The following is a 26,069-nucleotide window of genomic DNA, read 5'->3' on the forward strand; positions in this document are numbered from 1 at the left end:
CATCGTGGAGTGCATGGACTTTATATAGATGCAGACAAGAGCTTTCACGTTTCCAGAATGAAGCTGTTTGTACCATTTATTATACTATTTATATTTGTTGCACCTCCTTCCACCCAGGGGGAGAGACCCTTTTAAGAGCCCTGTCCAAACTGCAGGTGTGCCAAAGGCTCCTGCAAACAGCAGGAGCAGGCTTTATAGCATTTCCTCAAGACTGCTTCGGATCACTTTTCAGTGTGTAAAACCGGATTTTCATTAATGGCACTAATGACACGCTAATGGGGACAGAAAGCACACCCAATGCCAGAGGCAGCGCAAGGGAGGCTGCAAAGAGGCCAGCCCGAGCTGCTGCAAGATGAAATACTGCAGAGTGTTGATACACCGCATTTCTTCTCAAATACCTGGCAGGCCCAGGACCTTCTTGTTAAATGGGTTGCTTTTGAGGCTGAGCAGGAGCGGATCCGGTTACAGTTTTTCACATAAGGACAAAACAAGGAGAGGGAATAAGCCCAGGGTTCAGACATTTGCAAGCTGCAGCTGTTTTTCATGGCAGGAGGTTCTGAAGACTTATGAGCTGACACATTACCCTGGACATTACGACGCATTGACCTCTCTGCTCTTTTCCCTCCCTGGAGTGGTGTTCAAGGCTACTGTTTGACCCAGGAGCCACTGAGGGCTGCATCAGAGCAGTGGCCCCATCACAACTCATCACTTTTAAAACACACACAATCTGCTCTAGCTGAAAATGTGGAGGGATGATTTGAGAATCCTGGCCTTTCCTTCAGGGAGGAAGTTCAGGTGGTTAGTAGCTCCTGATTCTTCAAGCAACTCTGTGTGGTAGGTGAACATAGTTTTCAAACAAATGGTATAAGAGCAGAGGAAGCAGGAGAAGACTGATGGAGATGGATTAGTTGGACTTTCTTCTCGTTGTGTAATCCATCAGCACAGGAAAAAGCACACATCACATTATTCTCAACTTCTTTGATCTTCTTAAGGAATGTTGGGAGAAATTTGGCCTTGACAGTTTGCTTGAGTGTTTATAATATTATCAACACTTAACAGGCTACTTTTCAGAGTGGGTGGTTAATCACAGAACTGGGGCTATGTCTTTAAAATCAGTTCTATAGGCATAGCAAAGGCAAGGCAATACACTGTCACTTTTTCTCCCTCTGGATAAAGCAAAAGACGTCTGCACTCACCCTAGGAAGAGCTCATTATCATTCCTGATCTTAGTCAAAGTCCTCCTTTTACAGCCAAAGAAAATGATGCATAGGAAAGTTGAATAAGTTGTCCAGAATCACATAGGCGTTCAAACCCGGCCTCTTAACTTTCCATCCAATACCTTTCTGTGTCATTGCCTCTATAGAAAATTCCTTTGAGCTATTTTTGCTGTACAAGTTGTCTGACCAGCAGAGCCTCTTTGGTAGTTACAGGACCAGCCTCCTAGTCAGTAGATGATGATCCTACCTCTATTGTATGTGACATAGGTAGTTCTCCTGATGTCACATCTGTCCCTTACACAAGCCTCAAATCAAAGACTAGGACCATTGATCATTCTCTTGGTCACTTTTCAATGAAACTCACAGAATATCTAACATACTGTTCCTTCTCATATGCAGTTGTAGCAAACGAGACCTTTGTTCCCTCTCATTGCTCTAGCTGAAGACCCCTCCAAGTTTTGTACCGTGAATGTTTTATCAAAGAAATTTTCTCATCTCCATATTTATATCACCAAATGATCAAGGATTCTTTGTCCTTCATTTGAACACAATGGCTACTTTTATGTCAATGCAAAAAAATTGTAAACTGGCTATGCTGAAATAATACACATAATCAAGCAACCAGAGTTATCCATTTCAGCAGACTTCTTTTTCTTTTCTTCTTTCTTTCTTTCTTTCTCTCTCTCTCTCTCTCTCTCTCTCTCTCTCTCTTTCTTTCTTTCTTTCTTGTTATTCTTTTATCTAGATTTTCACTTGGCTGCTACAGAAGTGTGGCCACAGAATGCTCCTGACATATGCACATTTTTAAGATTTCCCCTTGTGGTAGGTGAATAGTTGTCTCTGTAGCAATGTGCTGATATAAAGCTATCTTGAGTATGCCTGTTAGGGCTGATGGGAATTAGGTGGTAATATTGAAGAAATTAATGTATCTTGAAGAGCCAGAATAAAATGATTGAAGAACCAAAGGCATGAGTCAAGGGGAGGGGAGGGGATGGAGGACTTATAGACCACTTTTCTTGCTGCTTGGAGTTGAGAGGATCAAATGAGATAATAAGAATGGAAATACATTGTAGAATATGATAGGTTTTATATAAGTGTATATATCATCAAATTAGATTTTTAAATAAATATGAATACTAGAAATTGCTTTGTCTTTGTATAAAATGCCTAGCCTTTTTCCATAACTGACAGCCTGAATTAAAAATCAATGAGAGTAGCCAGGCCTGGGGGTGAAACCTGTAATCCCAGTGGCTTGGGCGGCTGAGGCAGGAGGTCAAAGCCAGCCTCAGCAACAGTGAGGCACTAAGCATCTTAGTGACACCTTGTCTTTAAATAAAATACAAAATAGGGCTGGGGATGTATCTCAGTAGTTGAGTGCCCCTGAGTTCAATCCCCAGTATCAAAATAAATAAATAAATAAATAAATAAATAAATAAATAAAATCAATTAGAGTACAGATTCTCATAGTACATTGTATAAGTATTACAACACTAATTGCAATACAATTTTGTAATACAACCACAAAATTTCAGCAGCATATATTTTTTTCTCATGAATCTGTGGGACACCATTGATCTAGGCTGAGCTTGCTCAGATATCTATAATCCAAATCTCTCACTCACATACATCCAGCCTGGCTCTGCTCCATGTATCTCTCATCTTCTTGGGACCAGTAAGTTCACGGCTTTTCATCATAATGTCAGAGACAGAAAAATGAGTAGAGGTATACAAATGCTTTCCTCAAGTTTTACTTATATCAAGTCAGCAAATATAACAAAGAAAATTACATGGCCAAGACAAGTGTCAAAAGGTAGAGCAGGTCACCATGTCCGTGTGAGAGAGCCTTGCAGGTTGACATAGTAAAAAGCAAAAACAGAGAAGGATAAAATCTAGGTCAACTGTTGCAATTTACCATATGTACATACAATGGAAATCATTAGCAAAAGGAATGGATTAACTGAAAATAAGGCAATATAAATGAATTGTAATAATATTAATGTAACTTAATTATATTAGTATAAATTATACCATTATATAAATACAAACAATACAAATTATAAAATTTTAAAATGCACATATTCAAACAGTAACACATTCAAATTCAAACATCCTCACTAAACATACTAAAATTATTGTCTGTGGGGAAAGAGGAATGAAAGAGGTTGTGGCAAGGATACAGGAAATTTGCCTTTTAAAAAAATCTTTGGCATATACCCTGAAACTAGAGACATTTGCAATTTTAAATCACAGATCATTTATTAATTCCAATTTTAGGCCAACAAAAGAAATAGACTTGGTTCAAAAGAAACTATGTTTATGGTTGATATTTTTATTTTACTAATGGGAACTAAGAACAAACTAGTTTATTTAGGGGTTCTAAAGAGTGTTGTCATGTTACTTACAAAATAATTATAATTAGGTGAAGTTTTTTCTATTATTTTACCTTACATTAAATACTACTTCAAAAGTTGCAAATTATTTTCATATTTCTTAACTCGTTGATTCTTCATAATAATATTCTATGGTTAAAAAAGTTGGTTATAAACTCAAAAACAAGAATCTGATAGGCTGGCCTTGGATTATGCCATCTCCTCCTCATGTTTCTTATTAAAAGTCTAGGCAAAATCACTGGACCCTAAGAAATACACATACTTGTGCTCCACTATTAAATTCTAAAAGGAAAGAACTGGATGTAGTAAATAATTTTCTGTGGCAATTTGACAGGTCAAGGGGTGCCCAGATTCAACATTATTTCTAGGTGTGTCTGCAAGGTGTTTCTGGATGAGGTTGGCACTTGACTCAGTGGACTCAGTGAAGTAGATTGCTCTCCCCATGTGGATAAGCATCATCTTAGTCCTTTTATGGTCTGAATAGACACAAGATTGAAGAAGGAGGAATTCACCCCCTTTTTCCTTTCTCATTACTAAATTGATACTTCCCTCTCCTCATCCTCTGGCCTTAAGTGTGAGATTTACAGCATCCACTCTCCCAGTTCACAGGCCTTCAGACTAAGGTAGAATTACACCAACCACTTTTCTGGGTCTCTGCCTTGCAAACAATAGATTATGGGAAGTCAGAGCCTCTCTAATCACAGGAGCCAATGGCCTGTAATAAATTTATTTATCTACCTATCTGTCTACCTATCACAGATCTATCTATTCATCTATCCATGTATCCATCTATCATGAGATGTTCTATTGTTTGATTGTAGACCTTAACTAATATACTGTGTAGTCCCCAATACATCTGTATTTTTACACAATTTTCATTTTCGGAATTTTGATGTACTCCAAGAATCAAGAATTCTAAACCCAGACATACTTCATCACAAAGGCACAAGTCATTTGTAAGAGGTCCAACACGTTTTGTCAGTTTTTCTCATTTTTCCATTTTATTTCTCTTTAATACCTTTCCAATGGGGTAGGTGCTTCTAACCCTAAAACTTATCCTCTCCCTTTGATAGTTGGCCTGTTTCATTCTTGACATGAAATTTAGTTAATTTACGTCTGCATACTTGCTTCCTAGAGGATTAGACCAAGTTATTTAAGAGGAACAGGCAGAGACATTGCTGTCTTGTCTTTAAGAACAAAGTAAAACACTGAACTTTCAGATTACATCATGGTGAGCACTTTGTACATTTAAAAGCATGCCCACTTTCTCCACTTTATCCTTTGAATAAAAAATCAGATATAATCTTATCGTGACCTGGTAAGATATTTCAACTTTTAGTCTAGAAATCTTGGTGACAGTCCTGGCTTTGCCAATTATCATTTGGATGACTTGGAATATATTAGCTCATGAAATGGTCTGTCCATAAATAGTTAATAATAGATATACAGTCAGTCCTTTACTAGACTTGTTTCAGAAACAAATTTGTGTCATTGCAATTGATATATTATGGAAGAATTTGAGCACAACAAAATTCTGTGCTTGCGAATGCAGGATTTCATCTTTGGGAAACATATGTATATATGTTTCCATGCCCAGCTGAACTGACCTGTGTAGGATTAGAATAAATGCATGCAAGCATACACCTCAAATATCTACTGGTAACCTCAGGTCATGGAGAGTTAAGAGCCACAACAATCCACATCCAGTGTTACTACTTTCTGATTTCAAACAGCCCTCTGTCTACCCTTCTCAGCTCACAAGAGCAACCTTTTGATGTCCCCGTCCACAAACAATCTAGGTCTTTTCTAAAGTATCATGTTTGTAATGTCTAAGTAACAACAAGTCTAAATTTCGGATGTAATTGACATGCCATCCTGCAAAGGCAGCCAAAATAGCCAAATTCTGGGGGTTTCCCTATGACTTATAAGGGGAACATTGCTTGGCTTACCTTCCTGCATCCTTGTCTCATATCTCCTTTACTTACTCAAAGCTTAGGAATAAACCAACGTGAAATAGACACTGAACTTATGATATAAGTCTACAATCTCACCCAGTTTTGAAACAGGAACTGTATCAAAGTATAACCTAGCATAACTTTCATAATTTTTTGGACCTGATTCTTTTTAAAATGAAGGAAGTGGGATGAATTATCTCCAAACCTTTCAATTGGAAATCACATTTGATGATTTCACTATAGTCACTGGCGTTTTGGTATTAATATTAAAAATACTGAAAAGTAAAAATGCTGAAGCAGCTTATATCCTCTCCAAAGGGACACTTACTCTTCACTCTCCACTCTGCAGTAGCACTGGAGTTAAACTTCAATGTATCCTGTAAAATAACAAAAATAATAAAAAAGAAAGTGTTGGCAGCAGAGGTGGAGTGGGGGTGTCTTTCTCCTGTGTTACTTATTTAGTGACTAAGTCACTCACAGCAAAAGCAGTTAATCTCCATAGTGAAAGGGAGTTTACTGGTTGAAACATCCTCAGGGGATATGGGAACAAGCAAAAGAATAATTGTGAAGAATGACACAGGATGACTGATATGATTAACTTGTAGTTTCTAAAGATTGCTTTATAAGATTTAAAATTAAATTACTATATTAATCTCACTAGAAGCTCCAAGAAGGAGAGTACTCTGTTTTAATGCAGACTCACAGCATGATTCAAAAGTTATTTCTGTCTGTGTTGTCTTTTACTTTTTTGTAAAATGATCCATCTAAAAATGTCCTATGTTTGTGAGGTGGTAAAAAGACTATCCACGAAGGAGCTGCAAAGCCCTTGAGATATGTGAATCATAGTATGACTGTATGACAGTTAGATGGAGACACCAAGAAATTAAGAGCTGGCAGATGTGCTGGTGAGAGAGGACAATTGCCAAAGAGTATCATGATCTGTGAATTCTGTGGTCCCGAGGAATCATGGTGGGGTCCATGATCTGTACAAAGAAGCAGGGAGGAGAAGGTGCTTACTCCTCATACTCACAGTGGAAAACAGATTTCACTTCTTCACCTCAATCTCCTATATCCCTCAAGTTATAAAATCATAAATGAAATGACATTATGACTTTCTCAGCAGTTTATACATTTTAACTGTTTTTTCATAAAAAAATCAAATGAATCAAAAGTTGCAAAAAATAAGCTCCAGAATACTCATCATTCATATTCCTCAATGATTGATGTTCTGCTTCCTTCCTCTCTATTATACACACATATATATGTATATGTATGCATATATGTGCAAATATGTATTATATATATTGATGTATATACATATATATCAATCTCTAATAGTATGTGTATATAGATATATTTATATATTTATATTTGATATTTTTAATGCTGCTGATACTTTTGAGAATTAACTTTCAGATTTTGTATCTCTTTATAATTGCATCACTGTGGATACTCCTTTAGGAATATGTAGATTTTCTTACATAACCACAGAACAAATATCAAATTCAGAAAATTTAAAAGTTGAATAAATATTATTATCTAATAATAATTTCAATTTTTAAACAATGTCAATTTTCAAACCATGTCTTCCAAAGCTATTTTTCCCAGTCTAGTATTCAGTTCAGGTCTGTGTGCAGCATTTAGTCTTTATCCTGCTAAGTATCTGTTAGTATGGAACACTTCCTCAGCCATCTCTGTCTTTCAGAACATTAATATTTGATGAATATAAGATGACAGATATATATAAGTATGTTGGTTTTTTTCCCCCTTGGGATTAGATTCTCTTATTTTGAAAAGAATAATACAGAAAATTAAAAGAGCAACAACTTATTTAGCACACAATAATAGAGGTTTACAATTTAAACTAGGCTCAGCTGGTCACTTCTGTTTCTGGCTGTCCTCATTCATGTGTCAGTCATCAGTTGCTCAGTTGGGTGGGGGTGACTGGTCCAGGTTGACTTTAATTGAAGCAGCTTATGTCTTCTCCAAATGGTCACCCACTGTCCATGACCTGGTCTGATCTTGTTCAGATGGCAGCTGGCCAAGATTTTGAGAGAATAAATTGGAAGCATGCAACCCTCTGAGGAGACCCTGGTTTGAAATTTGCAACATCATCATTCTCATCACACTGTCCTACTCATGGTAAGTTATATGACTGCTACATTCAAGGGATGAGAAACTCCACTTTCTGATGGAAGGCAGTACAAAGTTGCATGTGACAAAGCATGTGTGTATAGGGAGTGGAAGGAGAATTACAGTGTAATCAATCACATAGAGTTATCACTACCTATTGGGTTTTTTTTGGGGGGTGGGGGTAGTGTACATTATCAAAAGGAAGTCACAGCATATGGCTCACCATCCCTTATCAGCTTCGTCTTTGGATACACTTTTATAAAATATCAGTTATAAAAAGCCTACTGTTTCAGAAGACTTCAGTGTCTACTTAAGCTTCTTAAAAGGTCAAAACATCTGAACACATTACTTCCTTTTTAATTCTCCATTAACCTTAAAATATTGTTACTAACTTAACTGTGATTTCTTCTATCCATGTTGTTATCTATAATTCTGAAATTTAATGACATCTGTTTGTCTCATAGAGGCAATCTACTGAGAAAGAGATGGGTTCATTTTTTGAAGTGATAATGGGTTTCATGTCAGGCAATATCTTGTTATATTATGCAAAATATTTTGTCTAACTATACCAAAGAGAACTAACAGTGGTGTTTTCATGTTATTTATATAACACATGGTGTCAGGCTTGAGATCACTGTGGACACAAAGGTACAACAGGTGTGTAGTAGGGGGTGGTCTTTGAAAAAAAAATATCAAGAAGCACTTTCATGGAGTTCCACATGTCTATGCCATCATTGATTTGATAGAGACTAGAAAGTGGTCACTAAAAAAGGAAGACCTTCCCAGGCTTGTGGCAAAAGAGAAGATCTCAAGCTGATGGGCTGCAGAATAAGCTAGTGGGGCCATGTTTGGGAAGCTGTATTTGCAAAGTGATGGGCTGAGATGAAAATGTCCATGGGTGTCTCTGCCTTTGGAGCTTTAACATGAAACCTAACAAAAAGTTCCAAAAAACAAAGAATATTTCTTCTTCAAGATATGTTGAAGTTAGGTTTTGTCTGGGAGCTCTAAAAATCAGCACAGTAGACTAGTACATAAATGGTGACTGTTTCTCTCCTGAGGCAAAATTGATAGAAGAGATATTCAGGTATACGTAGAGAGAAAGAAAGTTTAAATAAAATTTTGCTCATGTTAGAAATATTTTACATGCTTTGGCATCTGCACACTTTTATTTTAGAAGGTCATGTGGCTTTAATGTCTTACCAGAATCTTGGATAATCTTTAGGCCTGAGAACACAGGAAATAATTTATAATGATATGGCATTTAGAACATGTTCATGCATTTAAGTGTCTTATTTTTATTGGTACAGTCTGTTAGTGAGAGTGATACTTGTTGCATATTTAGAATTTTCTAGAGATTTCCATCTTCTTTACTTGCTAAATCTTTTACTTCATATAATTTAAAATATTCACAGAGCTACAGCAGCCAAGATCTTAGTAGCAGTAATCAAAACATAATATGGCAAAGACAGGTCCCTACGTAACTTGAGTCCCTAGAAACATCTGATGGTACAAATTTTAATGAGTAACTCTTCAAAAAAAAATAACCCACAGCTGAACAACATTTCCCAACAAATACAGTTACACTGCCATAGTGTCAAAGATATTTCTCACATCTCTTTAACACAATTAATTTATGTTAAATAAGAATGAATGATATTTCAGACATACCAAATTTTTAATAATGTTATTGAACTTGTAATTACTGTGTAGTGATTTTCACAAGACTCTAATCATTGACTTTCAAATTCTGTCAAATTTTTCATTAAGGAAAAATTTCTAGTGACACCCTCTCCATTAATCTGATCTGGACACTTACCTCCCTTCATTTTCTTTATTCATTATGGTAAAGAGCACCTCATTTTTCAAATGAGAACAGTTGATACACTCCATAAAAGTTAAAAAGTCAATAGCACAGGGATACATGGAGCAGAAAGAACATCGTGAGTCCTGTCTCAGGGAATGCAAAAGTTGTTCTATTTGAAAGGAGTGATCTTTCCACACGGGGCTTGAGTCATTGCACCGACCCTCATTTTGGCACTAAATTGCACTCTACAGTAGAGTGCTGAGCCAGCTGTGTTGGCTACACATTATTCTTGACATTAGTTAGTGCAATGTCAATTATAACCAAACAAGTAGACTTACTCCATGGGATGAAAGAGAAGCAAATGGAACCATCATATACACTTGGCCTGGCAGTCCTCCATCAACTACTGTTATAGTACTTGACTTGGTTGAATCACTGCAGTTGACTCAGTTATTACACAATTACTTCCTTGTGGAAGGACTCCTTCCATTCAACAAATGAGTCTCCTTAATAGTCTCAATGTTGTTATAGACATTGGAATTAGAAAGATGAATAAAGTTAAATCCCTCCTTCAAAACATTCAATTCAAGAAGAAATGTAAGGACCGAAGTGCACTGCCGCGTGGTAGGTAAATTAAAAGAAGCAGACAGCAGGTGTTATGGGAGATCACAAGAAAGGGGTTTATCTTGCTTGGTCTGGGAGGTCAGGCAGGGCTTCCTTGAAAAACAGAGCTTGAGTTGATTCTCAAAGAATATGTGGGATTGACTCTGAAGAACAAAGGGAGGAGAGCAAAGCAGGTAACATGAGAAAGGTAGGTATGATCTGGGAGTGGGAAGGAAGGGTGTAATTATAGTAGGTCATATAAACAGCAAATCCAGAGCTCAGGGTGGTACCACTGAAGTTGTAGTAATTCTATTTTTTGTCTTCTGAGTCTATCCAGCCTAGGTTGCCCCTAATTCTTTCACATTCTTTTCTAATTTCTTTACCTAATTATAAGGTCATCAGTGTCCCAGCACTCTCATTATAGCATGTTTCCAGATGTTTCCACCTTTTTCACAGTGGTCATTTTTCTCCAGAGGAATTTGGTCTTCCCAGCCCACATAAGCCTAGTAGCATGGCTCTATTCAGAAAAAAAAAATCAAATTCTATTACTTAAACCTAATCAAATTGTTCTCGTAATCAACTGTTCTTGCAGTAATCCAAACAATCACTCAATTAATTAAAAAACCCAGTTGTGAAAAAACATTAAAGTATACACATAAATATTTACACCCATATCCCCCCACCTTCTCTACACTTCTCTTTCCTCCATATTGACTATCTACAAACATTGCAATGCAAAGCCATTAGAGTATTAATAATTATTGTGGAAGATTAAAAACAGAATAATTGAATATAATAAAGTCAAGCTTGTAAACTTATAAATGCAAATATTCAATCCGTAAAACAAGTTTTATAATATTGTACAAAGACAAGAAAAAATTCCATGATATGCATCTAATTGAACAAGTTATGCCACAAGAAATTTCAAAATTTTTCTCTCTCTCTCACTCACACACACACATGCACGTGCAGCAAAAGACTAGAAGGTAGAGGGTATTTCCCAATTTATCTGTGGATTCTCTGAATGGTTATATTAATGGTATTTTTGCTTTCTCTTTGTACATTTTCATATTTTACAACTTTCTTCTATGAACATTACATTTATTTTTTCATAATATCTAGAAAGTATTACAGAACTGCAGAAAGTTACTGGAAATAATCTAATTAACGGCCAAAGAACTGAAACATGTGACCAGTGCCAAGTCAGTGACTTGGCCATGCACTTCAGAAGCACTTCCTTTTAGAATCCAGGACTCCCCACTTCAAACCCAGTTTCCTTCTGCACTCTGATTCTTCCCTTTCCATTATAAACATCTTATTCTTTTATTAGAATATGTCTTCCCTTTTCTTCTCTTAAGGTAGCTGTTGGTGGAAGAGGAAGTTGCTTCAGACTCGTAGAAGAAAAATCTTTATATATGGCAGGACAATGGTTTCATTTATTTCTGTTCTTAAGCCACAATTCTAATGTGTTTCAGAGATTTACCCAGAATATAAATTTTAGTATAAATTAGGTGAATATGTAAGTAAATTAATATATAAAAAATTATTGTATATTTTCTGTGAAATGTTACTATGTCAAAAACAATGTGGGATAATCCAAATACAGTGAAAATTAGGAACAGTGTGATTCACATTCCCCGCTTCAAGAGACATGAGTGTATTAGTGTAATTAATTAAAATACCAAATTTAATAGCTACCTGGCTTTTTAATTTTTTTTTTTTTTTTTTTTTTTTTTTGCCATTTAACATTGAAGTCAATGACAAATGAGTTTGACTTTCTACTGGAGACCAACACATTCTTGGACCATTTTCCTAAGAATATGCTCCTTCAGGTTATAAGCTTTGGAATTTAGCAAGTGACATTTAGTCCTGGAAATATACTGGTGGACAAGAGTAAACCTGCCATGGAAAGTAACTGGAGTTGGGAATCTTGATATTCTTTGAACTGAGGTGGATGGAAGCATCCAGTCTCAGTGTGCTTTGTTTGAAGGCCTTGTTTCTGCTTGCCAGTGTTCTATCTTGACTCCATCTCAGGCCACTTTTAGCTGGAGGCCAGCCCTTTCCTTCCTCAGTACTTTCCCTGTTCTGGCATTGTTTCCTGAGTGACCTTGTCTTTCGCCATTCACTGACTCTCTGAACTTGAGGACTGGTAGGAATGGTGATTATCTAACCAGAGCCTTCCACTGTATTTCAATTTGAGTTCTCTTTAATGAACATGCATTTCTCATTTTCCATTTTCCTATGTTGAAATTCTGTCAGGATTCTCTATATCCCAACAAAAAGATCTTGTTTTTTTTTTTTTTTTTAACTAGTAGAATCTAGGAATTTTTTTTTTCTACCAACATGTTTCTTGTTGTTTTCCTTCTACTTTATCTCAGAATTTCTCCTATACTCCTTCCTCCCAAATGGTAGGTTGTTATTGCTGGCAGATAATAATCATTTGGCCTAATCCAATTCTCTAATCTTACAAAATAATTGGCCCAAAGTTTGTAACTATTCCAAGAGGAAACCACTACTTATGAAAGGTATAGAACTGAAACCAAAGTTTTCTTGTTCACAAACTGGACACTGTAAGAAAATGGATTAAGAACTCTGACATCATTGCTTCCTGGACACTTTCTCCATGGTGTGTTGCCATCCCACTCTCAAGACCCCACAATAATGACCACAGAATACAGTCAACTCCCTGGAATGGATTTCCAGACTGGAATGATAGTCACCGACTATGAAATTCACCAGCAATTAGTTGTCATTAACTCAAGTACCTGTTTATGAAGACCTTTTTTGTTTGGAGGTAGTTCATGAGAATGTAACTATAACCCCTACAGGAATTTTCAGCTTAAAAATATTATTTGAAAAATATTCCCTAGCCTCCACCATTTTCTTTTCCACATGACTACACAGCAAATAGGGCCACTTTTGGTCTCTTTTTTGTCTTCCTAATTACTTTAATGCTGGTGGAAGCAGGAATCTACAGTAAGTTAACCAGTGAATTCGTTATTCTGGTTTATTCTCAGCTCTGGCCTCTTGCCTTACCCATAAAACGAGGAAGTTGAGGCAACTGATTGCAAATGTCCTTATCAACTCTAATATCTTATTGTATTCTTCAATCTGAATTTTTGTTGATCTGAGGAAAATTCTTGCCATTTTTCTATAATAAGGCCCTATTAACCAAGATTATAAAATGGCCATGAAACTAGAGACTTGTTCACGTTGAGTCGAGTTATAATGACTAGATATGTAGTAAATTTCTCACTATTGTGTGAAAAACGTGTAGCAGAGATATGATATTAGCAAGCTCTTCTTAGAGGCAACTATATTCTATTCCTGACAGCTTTTGAGCTATGTGTTTTTCATTATTTAACCAAAGATTACCAGAGGAGTTTCTCATGGCCAAGTCCATTCCTTAGATGAAGAAGGTGCAAGATCTCTGTGTGACTCTTGGAGCCCCAAAGAGAGAGATTCTAGTTCACACATATCTGTGCCTAATAACATATCCTCTCATGGCCTCCACAATCACCAGTTCATTATTACTAACCAGGATGCTGTGCAGAGTGAATACTATGATCCATTGAGTCAAACGGAGCTGCTTTTCAAAACAATGGTTTCATTTCCTATAAATAGCCTTAGTACTACTGGGGGAGAAAGATAACATTGCCATCCATTTAAAATGGAAAATATGGTCACCATCTCTGGTAGGCAACTACCATAATATTCATCAATGATCTCCTACTTCCTGGTACCCGAGTCCTTGTGTAATCCCCTCCCCTTGAGTGTGTGCTGGACTTCTGTAGTCATTTCTAATGAAGGGAATACAGAAGTCATGGGATTTCATTTCCAAGGTTCGGTTTCCAAAAGTCCATAGCTCAGGCCTGAGTTTTCAGTCTGTGTATATGAGGGGATGAGGTCTTGGAGCCCTTTCTTCTGGAACAAGCAAGCTGTCATGTTTTGAGTGTCTTTATGATGAGGTCATGTTGTTAAGGAGCTGAAACTGCAGCAACAGCTCTCAAGGAGGACCTTTGGCCTGTCAATAACCATGTGAGTGATCTTGGAAGCAGATCTTTCCCCCTTGAGTCTTCAGGTGACTATAGACCAGAGAGAACTTTGATACAGCATGCAAGGGATTCCAAGCCAGAGGAGTTCTTCTAAGCTATTACTGGATTCCTGACTGACAGAAAATTTGAGATACTAAAACTTGCTTTAAGCTTCTAAATGGGAAGTAAGTTGTTACACGGTGATAGATAACTAAATTCCATCAAGTAATCGATTTGATCCTCCACATTTATCTGAAGTGACTTAGCCTTCTAATCTAAAAGGAACTCTTAGTTCATGCTATCCAGCATGCCATCTTCTTTTTGTCAATAAGGGAGCTTCATGAGTGGTTCACAGCTGTTCCAGTGTATTTCTTCAAGAGGAGCACTCTGGCACCATCTGCAAGCAGGGAGTCAGCCAGCCCATTGTCAGCAACATTAACAGAAATTCCATCTGAAATATTTTCACTCCTTCTAACTCATGTTCCAGCAGAGCTTCTGAAGTTCCTTTTTGGCAAACATTTCTCCTACTGCTTCTTTAGTCAAATAATTCATTTTCTAACTCTTTGCCTTGGGGTATGTGGTGTGGTGCCAGCTCCTCTGTCTTCTTTCCTGAAGCCAGTGCCCATGAAGGGAGAAATACCACTCTTCTACATTTCCAGTCTGCAAGGTTGCCTGTTTGAGAGCATCCCTGTGCTTTAAACTTTCATCAAACAGAAGGAACCCACATTTTAAAAAAATATTCTTTTTAAGAGAAGAATAGTTTGAATCCTTTAGTTCATTCCTAGCTGCTGAAACAGTACGACATAAGTAATAATACAGCTTAGTTCACCACTTGTCAGCATTTTAAAAACAGAGAGCTACTGCTCTTCATGTTAAAAAAAAATAATGATACAAAGAACAGAAAAATAATAAATATGATTTTTCAGGAATGCAAAGCTACATACATGGGTACAGAAGAGGCAAAGTCCACTTATTCTAAACATACTCATAAAAGGACAGAGAGTTAGGGCTCTGAAGAGTTTTTTTTAATTTTTTAATGATTATTTTATTAGGATTAGAAGTGGGGCTTTATCCAAACAGTTTACTGAATACAAAAATGTGTTTCCAATAAGCTGTTACACTCAAGAGATGAGCACTTAGTAAACTATGATGGCCATGAAGATAAGTACCACATGGTCAAAGCTTTCTAGAGTTTGTGTGCAACAATAAGAATGGTGAGGGTTTGGATACAGGCAATTAGAGAACACAACCTGCTTGCACTGAGGATGTGAATTTTACAGTGGAGAATACAAGAGGGGGAAGGCAGACTGCTTTGCTTCTTCATCTAACTTTACCTAACCCGGGATGATGCTATCCCAAATATTTTTTATGTTATATTTCATATTGTTTTAGTAAAAATACCATGTTTCCCATTTTCTTCAATGGAGTGGTCTATCCAAAATCAAAAGTACTCTGAAGATATGGCAACATTAAACTCTGGGACCAGTATGGTGCCATTTCTACTCGTGTAGCGATCTGAACTTTACTTATATAACTACTCTTGTAGTTATAGCCAAGTAAATGTTATAAGGAAAAACTAAGCCCCACTTCATAGACGCTGATGGGTCAAGATAGTTTTCCTCATGTGTGTGGGTCTACTTGTTGTCTTGAGAAAGAACCAGAAAATTAGGTTATATTTGACAATCTCAACAACTCTAAAATTCGAATAAACTTATTGAAATCCTCAAGGCCTTCTTTGGAATCCTGATGATGGACCATAAGAAATCAGAACACTTGATCTTACTCACTTTGCCTTTATCTGTCAGAATGGGGAACAATGGCAGGAAAAAGTAAGTGACAGAAGAAAGGACCACATGGCCATGCAAACCCAGGCAGGCCCTCAGTGAACTGAATAGGAAAAGACACTGAAGGCATAGACAGACTCTAGATCCAGTTTTTCCTATTGTCAATGCTACTTCTTAGGTATTATTCTTGGTTTCTTGTTCTTTATATTCCTTCCTTAACTACAATTTGGTTGTAAATAATTAGCTTGAATAGAGTCAGCCATATATAACAGAGACAGCAATGCTAATTATGAAGCAGAAGAATTAAGGTTTGTCTCAGGTCAGATCCTTGCAGCTTGGGTTTCTGAATACCAATAGTATGATACAACAGGTAAAAATCTTTAGTATCTGTTCTTGTTTCTCAAAGAGCTGACGTGAAGAGTAACATAAAAAAAAAAATGCTTGGAGAGCCAGGAAACTATTAAGTTACATGATTGTGGTATTGTTGCTGTTGCTGCTGCTGCTAATTTGAAAAATAGTAGTTTTCCATTGTGAAAGGTAATGATACAATCTCATTATACACATTTAGATGGAAACTGAATGACTAATGTGGGGATTAGGGTGGGTTGATGCTTCTAACTCTTGCCTATTTCAAAGACTCCCTGTTTATCCAGTTAATTTTCATCTATTCAGACATGCCTTTTTCATTTCAGAAGGATTGGAAAGGCTCTTTGCAACACCCCAACTTCATATGTAGCCTCTATCTCTTCTCAATACCAAATAAAAATCCCCAAAGATGTATTTCATTCCACAGTAAGCACTGAATTTAAAATCTGTTGACCACAGGTGAGATAATGTCATGTCTTAAGTCCATAGAACTTGAGAGTAACTGATTGCTGCTACTTTCCTGAGAGCATGCTTTGGTGGGGGTGAGAACAGAACAGGAGACCAGGGGCATGGGGGGGGAACCTCATGTGGAAAGTGATAATCTTATAGTATCCATCAGAAACTTGTGGCTATTTTACCCAAGAATGCCCCCTTTAGTTAAACTAGAATTGGTACCAGATTTTCTTTTAATGATGCTAATATGTTTCCATTTCAAGGTCCAGGAGAGCAAAAGGACAAATTCCAAGTATATTATGCTGAGGGTTTTTGGCTATAAAGCAAGGTTGATCCAGAAGATTCGAAATTAGGATTACAGTTATGCAGAACTCCAGAAAATACCAAAGGACCATAAAAGCAAAGTAAACATTAATTCAGGGAGCTAAAATCAGGCCAGTAAAAATATGTATATGTGTGTGTATGTTTAAATTGGGTTAGCTGTGTGGAGTACAGATTCCAGAGATTAGATATTCATTCTGCCCCAGCAAATGGCAACCAATCAGATGCTAGTGTGGAAGATCAACCACCTGGATTGCTCTGCATAAGGCCTCAGCGGTTTATTGTGGGAAAGTCATTGGGGGCTTGATATTAATGCTTCTCCTAACAGAAGCAGAAATTCAGAGTCAGAATTGTGACCAACTCTCAGTCCAGTCTTGCATGGTGGAAAATTTAGAGTGGAGACATGAACAAAAGAAGGGGAATTGAGCTAATCACTTTGTGCCTATGAAATCACGTTCATACCTGTTAATTTGGGGTAGTTGCCCAGGAAGCAATTGTGGGGAAACTGCAACGGGAGGATGAGATCTAAATGGTCATTCAGGCCAGATTATTCCCCCTTCAACATCTGGAGGTTCAGAAGTCCCATTTCCTCTTGAACAAAATGCTGTCTGGTGCATAACCAAACCTGTGTTTTCCCAGGCTCATTGGATTCTCCCTTCACCAGCCACAGCCTTGAACATTATAGGCTTTTGTTGTTTGGGGTGAGATTTGGACTGTGAGTGTGTCCAGCAAACTCCCAGCATAGCCAGGACAAGAGGAAGAGGCTCATCTTTCAGGTTCTTCTGTCACTCCCTAAGAAACCCACTTGTTTTAAAGGGACTTAAGATTTACTCTATTTAAAAACCCACTTGTTTTAAAGGGACTTAAGATATACTCTATTTAAATACCAGAGGGGAAAAATAAGCTAAAGAGAAGAGAAGAGGAGAGAAAAAATTGTAGAGAATGTTGGATACCAGCTCTTAAATACCCAAAGACTATTTTATTATTTCTAAATCTTTCCCATCAATACAGATCATATTTTTTTGACTTATACCCATCAAATTTTCATTTTTTCTTGTTTTTGAAAAAAATATATAGATTTCATTCAGAGTTTATAGCCAAAATAAGATGAGGTGACAAAAAATTCCAGGCAAAATCAAAGAGATTTGCTTAAAATCTCTTAAGCACATCATAGACAAATCTTTCTCTTACTTAAAAGAAAAAAAAAATTCAAAAGCTTAGGAAAAAGAACCTGTGTCTTGAGAATCCCTCAATAGCCAAATTAAGGGTCTGTTAGGAAGAAAGAGTATGAAGAAACAAGTGACAAAGATATTTATGTCCTGATCTTGTGCCCATCTGGGTTGACTTCATATAGCCATGATGCAGATTAGCAAAATAAATGGTTGGAATATCAGAGTCCAGAAGGAGGGCAAATAAGACAAATGGAATAAAGAGCAAGAGAAGGGTCATGGAGAAGAATCCCTTACCTTTTGTAGATATTACTAGAACGAGATCAGTGGCCCTAGCTTCATAGCCACCTACCTTCAATTATAATAATTCTATCCTAAAGGTTTAAGTATGTTATTATTATGAACAAATTGCTTCAGACAATTTTTATAAGGACTTCCTGCCAGTGCATTGTTTAGACTTACTCAGATTTCAAACAGAAGGCCCCAAACATAAATGGTTGATAAGAACAAATCTGTGAAACCTTCCAAAGATGTTGAATTGTGTTTTGTGTCTAAAACAGTATCTTCAAAAAAAAAAAAAAATAGCATGTTACGGTTATCTCTTTTACACAAAATATACTCATCTCTCTGAAACAACATGATCTCTCAAGATGTTTTGATATAATTGAATGAGAAAACCAAGAGGAATCCCTTAGTTCTGATTTTTTGAGAAACAGTTAAACATGTAGCGCCTGGGCTCTCTAAACATTTTATCTGTCACAATCTACTGTGAATGCACAAGAGTGATATGTAGCATGACTATTTCCCCAATCCCTTTGCACAGAGAACTCTTTGTTATTGGACCCTCCTTCCACAGACCAGCCTTTAGGAGACAGAGACCCAGAAAAAGGTTGAGTGAAACTTTAAACAGTAGGCATGCTTCTCTGATCACATAAATATGTGCTTTTCTCTTTGGATAGAGACCTCGTCTACTCAAATTTTTATAGAAGTTACTGTACCTTTTTGGATGTGTCAAATACTAAATCTCACTGGAATTGGAAAGACATTTATCTCAATGTCTCAACTACATTTACCCATCGAGCAATACGATATACATGGACTCAAATCATAGGGAAATGTTGTTTAGTAATAGCTGGTGCTATGGAGCTACATCTTCTAAGCACTTCTCAGCTAAATAAATTTTTCTTGCCCTCAAGAACAATGAACAAGCCAGGAAGTTTTCTTTCATCTTTAAATTAACTTACATTTCAAAGAGTTCAAGAGCATCTCCCAAACCCACATCTCTTAGAATCAGGATTCTGTCTAGGACCAGTGACTCCTGAAGGCACTCTCTAACCCAGGAGTTCTGTTTCCTTTAGATACTGGAGTCCAATAAAGTCACTTTATAGCCATGGAGGAAATGAACAGGCTGTTGTTCTCAAAGAATGTGAAGGCCTTACCTGTACCCTGGAGATAGAAATTTTATGAGTTCTTGGAGACAGGGACAGGCCCCAGATGTGAGCTGTCTCTTGAGAAACATGTTGATCTGAAGTTTTTCCTGATGAGTTGGAAACTTCGTCACATGTCACCCGGTCCTTATTTCTGTGGTAGTTTTTATACTCTTACGTCATTCAGTCATTTCATGAGAGTAAGACAATAGATTGAGAAACAATAAACAAAATTCTTCTAGTTCTTTAAGGTTATGCGTCATCTTTACCTTTGAAATCTTTAGTCGCAGTCTGAATAGAACAAGCAACATATACTTAGTGACGTGCTTCTGTTCAGGAAAGAAAGCTGAGGTTTGTTTTCATATTGTTCCTTTGAGTCTCCATGTGTGATCCTAGGATAATCCCTGGGTTTGTAATAACTATCAATATCAGTGTCTAAGAGCAAGGACCATGATGGAATTAATTAATCTTTCTAATATTTATTGTATCCATTTTACAAACAATTATAATAGTTCATATTTATTGAATACATATTCAGCATTAGAAACTGCTCCAAATATGTCATATGTATCTATTTCTTCATTTATTTTATTACTTCATTTTGGAGAGGTAGGTACTGGGGATTGAACCCGGGGTGCTTAACCACTGAGCTATATCCCCCAGCCCTTTTATTTTTTATTTTTTTTTACTTTGAAGCAGGGTCTTGCTAAGTTGTTCAGGACCTAAGTTGCTGAAGCTGGCTTTGAACTTAAAATCCTCCTGCTTCAGCATCCTGAACTGCTGGCATTACAGGCATGTGCCACTGTGTCCTGCCCATCTATTTCTTTAGTAGCATAGCAGTCCCAATGCCACAGATATGGTAGATTATATAAAAATGGCCTCAATTCTTCACCCTTTCTATGTCTGTAACCCTTTGCAATGTAACTGCAACTGTTTTTATCTTCTAAATCTTGAGATAAATTTCTCATGGCTCTGTGGTTAGAGTTGGCTGGTCTCGGGTGGCCCAAACCAAGATGACTCCTCTTGCCTCTGTGAGGTCTCTCAGTCTTCAGTAACTAGCCCAGGCTTGTTCACGTGGCTGGTGGGGAGGTTTTAAGGCAAGGAATAAAAGTGCAAGGCCCTTTTGAGGTCCATGTTCACTTGGCACAATCATATTCCTTTCTGCCATTGATCAAAGAAAGTCATAGTAGCCACGTTATTTAAGGAGTGGACAAAGCTTCTGTCTATCGATGCAAAAGGTACAAAGTCACATTGCAGTGGAGAGCGAATATAGGGAAAGCTGTTTTCCCCCTATAGACTTGAAATGACCGGTGGGTTCATATTGACATAATCTAGAAAAGTAAAATGTGAACTAGTTTACACATTGGCTTTTTTCAATTGCTTTAAATGTCAGTACTGAACAATCTTTTATATGAATATGATCCTTTCATATCAGTCTCCTTAATAGTTCACATCATTCATTTCCTCCTTTATTCTATCAGTATTTTCTTTTTACTTTCATGGCAGATGTGAATAATTTTTTTTTTTTTTTGTCTATCATATGGTAAGCATAATCACTATGTGATCCAAACAGGATTGGACAAAATGATATCTGGGAAGGAGATGCTTCCACTTCAGAAAAGAAAACTCAACACTTTTCAACAAGGAAACACATACTGGAATTATCTGGGGAATGTTCTCAAAATAATTTCCCAAAGATCCTAAGATATATTTTAATTTCCAGGAGAAGGAAGATGGAGTCACTTTGTGTGTGTTTCAAACAACGCTTTAAGTGATTCTTTTTTAAAAATTTGTTTTATGTAGTTATATATGACAGTAGAATGCATTTATGCACTTTGATATATAATACATAATATATATATATGGATATAATTTCTTATTTTTCAGATCTGCATGTCATAGAATTACATTGGTCATGTAGTCACACACACACACACACATACAAGATAATAATGTCTGTTAAGGGGCCATTTTGCTGTTACTGTGCCCCTGAAAATGCATTAATCATCACAGAAAAATTTTTTATTATTTGGCAGGAAATTACAATAATTACTTGAGGTGTCTGTATACATAGGTATGTGTGAGAAAGAGAATTTTTAGGAAAGACAACAATTTACATGTTGCAGGGAAGGTTGTAGAACTAGAAATGGCTTTGAGAGGGGCACTTTCCAAAGAGGAGTGGGGTTAGACAGATGGGCAAGTTGAAGAGAAAGACAATTGAAGATTACTGGCTTCTTGAGTTTGTGGACAACCCCTCACACACACACCTTAAATTCAGTCCAGAAAATAGTACAGTTGGGCTTCCATATCCATTGGTTATACATTTTGGATTCAACCAACTTATGATTGAAATTATTTTTTTAAAAAATAATATCTGTATTAAATATATATAGACTTTGTTTCTTGCTATTATTCCTTAAACAAAATAATAACTATATCACATTTATATAATATTTGGTTTTATGACTGATCTAGAGATGATTTAAAGCATGCAGGAGTATGTGCATAGGTTCTAGTACTATGCCATTATATAAAAGATCATCTATGGATTGATTTTGGAAACAATTCCCGGTAAAATACCAAGGGACACTGTGTATATATATATATCAGGAACCATGGGTAACAGATGTTACAACTTGGGTGAGAGGGAATGAAGAATTTTTGCCCAGTGGTGGGAGAAAGACATCCAAGATGTACAACTCCAGGATAGACATACAAACCATAGACTATGAGGCAGCCTTCGCTGGGAAAGAGAGTGAACTCTGCATTATTTAAAACACACACACACAAAAATGGATGCTTGCCACATTTTAAGTCATCCATTCTATCTGAAGTTCTCGAATGATAAATCTTTTAACTTTTACTTTTACCCTTCTTCCTCATTTCAATGGGAACCTAGAAAGGACAACTCATTCTCTAAAGTCATACAGCAATTGAGCACAGGGATATAGCTTAGATTTGAATTGCTCTGAACTTTTGTCACTATGTCTCAGAAAATCATGGTCACCAACCAACTGAGCTACTTCCTTAGCCACCTCTGCCAGGAGTGCCCCTGTGTTTTTTCATTAGATCGCTGATGGTTATTTCACTTCTACACTTAAGGGGCTTTGGGGAATTCTGAGGGCAACTTCCCAGAAACCATATTTATGCCCTACCAAGAAGGAAAGGCTCACAGTGACTAAATAGTTATAAAATCGACTGAGGTCTGCTTTTTTCTTTATCCTTTTTTTCCCCCTCTGCCTTGTTTCATTTTATGATCATGGGTAAAGTGATGCAGGGAGCAGGTTGAAATGCCTTTCAAGTGCTTTGATTACAGTCATGAAAACAAACTGCATCTTGGCCTCGTGTAGACATAATGTCTGAGAATTGTTATAGTCAGCCCTTGCCCATGATTCCTGAAGCTCCCTGGTTTTGTTGCAAGTACCATGGCAGCCTTTCCCAATGCATGGCCCAGCATATACTCAAGATTCCTTGGAGTATCTTTAAGATCCTGGTTCATATAAAACAGCTCCTGCTCATAAAAACACACACAAACTTACCATTGTTGAGTGATTTTTAAATAGAATCAGGAACGAATCTGTGACCTTGTGGCCCTGAGGTGGGAACACTATCTATAAACTTGCCCAGACATTCGGCCTGTCAGTAGGACATTTTCATTGAACACAGGTATAAAAAAAGAAGGAGACAGGATAGGCCAAAATTTTTTACATGCCACAGCTCATTTTATACATTTTAAACCTTGTTAACATTTGCTAACAAGAAAGTTAAGAACTTTCAGCCATAAAAATTGGAATGTCTTGCTAACTAAATAAATACATGTGTGAGCCTTGGGTTCTGTCTGCTCCCTGCTCTGGACTGACTCATGATCATGCAAAAGGGAAAAGAAAAAATAAAAAAGAGCCTAGCTTTGGCTTGTAAAATCTCTAATAAGTCCTTGGAGTTTTCTTTCCTTGCATGTTTCTCAGAGTTTCTGTTGATTTTATCCTTTGCAGAATTCAAATTCACATGAGTCATTCTACTGTTGACCAACAGTGGGGTGGTGAAGATTCTAAAGCAGTTAGATTTTTCCCTCTGAATATTAGCAAGATCCCATTAAGAATGTAGGGACAGCAGAGAGAAATAAGAACTGGTCTGACGGCATGCTTTCACTTTTGTAACCTGAATCACAGGGGGCTTCCTTTGGCCCTATCGCTTTTCATTAACTTCCGTCTGTGCATATTTTCTGGGGGCTTGTAAATCGTTTCCTCTTTTCGGTTTCCTGTTTCCCATTCTAACTATTGTTACTTCCTTGTAGTAAACAGCTTCCTTACTGGAGTAAACAGCACTATTGCTTTCTTTAGCTTGGATTACTACTCAGACTTCCCTGAGAAACTAAAGCTTGCTTCAGAAGTTTATTTCTCTCCTCCCTCCCTCCCTCCTTCTCCTCCCTCCCCCTTCTCTTTCTCTCTCTCTCTTTCTCTTTCTCTCTCTCTCTCTCTCTAGCCCTCTGTCACACCACATAACAAGGCTCAAAGAAATATGCATGAACACATTGAAGGCAGTAAAGCTATAGAACAAAGACTAAACACAAATTTATAGTGAAATCAAACACAATTAAAGTGGCTACATCATTGGTAGAAAATGATAGTGATAGACTATGAATTCTTTCACCAATAAAATGTAATTTTATGTGGTACAAAATCTCCAAGATCTTACTATTCTGATCTGAGAAAATAATAATAATAATAATAATAATAATAATAATAATAATAATAATAACAACAACAACAGCCTATTCCCTACAGTGTCTGAGTTCTGGGATTGTAAGCAGTGCGAATCTTTTAATCCACAGGTTCTTCTATGTACTTTGTGTAGACAAAACAGCTGACCCTACCCAGCCTAGAAGATGGTCAGTGTGATCTTCATTCTATGGATGAGGAGACAGTCTCTGACATGTCAAAACTGACCTCCCATGGCCACACAGATAGCCAATCTCTCAACACATAAGCCATAAGCTCCAGGGGCCCTGTTTTAAGGCCCCCTTGGGTGCTCTCAAGAATGTCTTTCAGTGATCCACATCCAATATTTTATGATTTAAGTCCCCTCTCTCTCCTGATTCTGTGCTGTACTTGGGGCTCCAGAAGAAGTCCTTTTTGAGGCTACTTAAATTTCCTTCTCTGCAGCTGTTTTTCTTTATACAGCTTTGCCATTTTTTTCACAACTCTATTACATTTGATGTAGGATGGCATCTCTTCCTTGGTCTCTTCCCTGTCAAGCCCCAAAGAAGCCCTTCCCTGCTGGGACCAGCCTTCAGCACTTGCTCTCACTATTTTCTCATGAACCCTTTCTCTTCCCTGGCTTTGGAGATATAATCCAGTCTCCCTCAAAGGCTTTTATCTACTACAGACAATGCTGCCACAGAAAGGTCTTGGGGGAAATGTGAGAATAGAAAGAATAAAATGATCTCAAATTTGGATTCCTGCCTCTAATACTTTCCCCATGAAGACGTCCTGATTTTGTGACCCTGAAATCTATTACCATATACTCCCACCCTCCAGACCACATCTCCAATTTTGTTGAATGGTGGGCCAGAGTTTAATGGAGAATTAAACCAGATACTGTTTAATGGAAATGCTTTGCTTTTCTTCATTTTCAACTCTGGGTCCTTGAGGATGCCATTTAGCAGCAAAATTTAGCTTGTTTAGTTTGTAGTATGAGGTAAGTTTTCACCAAGGTCCATAAAACTTTCCTAGGCCACTCTCTTCTTCCTGAGGCAGGAGGTGACTGCTTCCATTTACTCGTTGAAGATTACTGAGTGGGTAGAAGCTTAGTTAGTTAATGAGTCTTTTAAAACCTGGGATTAGTCTCAGGAAGCAATGCCCAGATTGAGCTATGTGGCTCTAGAATCTGAGGCCACATCCCCTAGAAGCAGAATCTGAGAAGGAGCTATGGGTGTATGTGATCAACTGAGAGAGGCCCCAGGAGAAAGAGATGGAGAGAAGCAAGAGGGACAGAATAAGAAGCCAGACAAGAAAAGGGCTCCTTAGAAGTCTAGTCTCAGCTTGATCCATAGGACATCCTGGAGCATGGATTACATAAAGTGTGTCTCACCTTGAGACAATGTTCTGTCCTTTAGTTGCTTCTACCATTTAGATATTAGCTGTAAGATGCTCCAACTTGAGGGAATAAATTTTCAGAAAAGTTGGCACTCTTGTTTAGGAGCAATCAGAGATGGAGAAGGAGGCAGTTATGAACAATTCAATACTTAACAGCAACAGGGAGAGAAGAACACTGGTGTGGTAAAGAACATTTAGTGGCATACCAAGACAGTTAAAAGAAAAAAAATAAACATGCATTTTCCCAGAGATGAGGCTTTGTTTAGTTTACCTTGTTTCTATGAACTCCCAAATCTAGCTCTGGAGAACATGAATAAG

Source organism: Marmota marmota, unplaced genomic scaffold (genome assembly GCF_001458135.2).
Source record: "Marmota marmota marmota unplaced genomic scaffold, marMar, whole genome shotgun sequence".
Taxonomy (NCBI): Eukaryota; Metazoa; Chordata; class Mammalia; order Rodentia; family Sciuridae; genus Marmota; species Marmota marmota.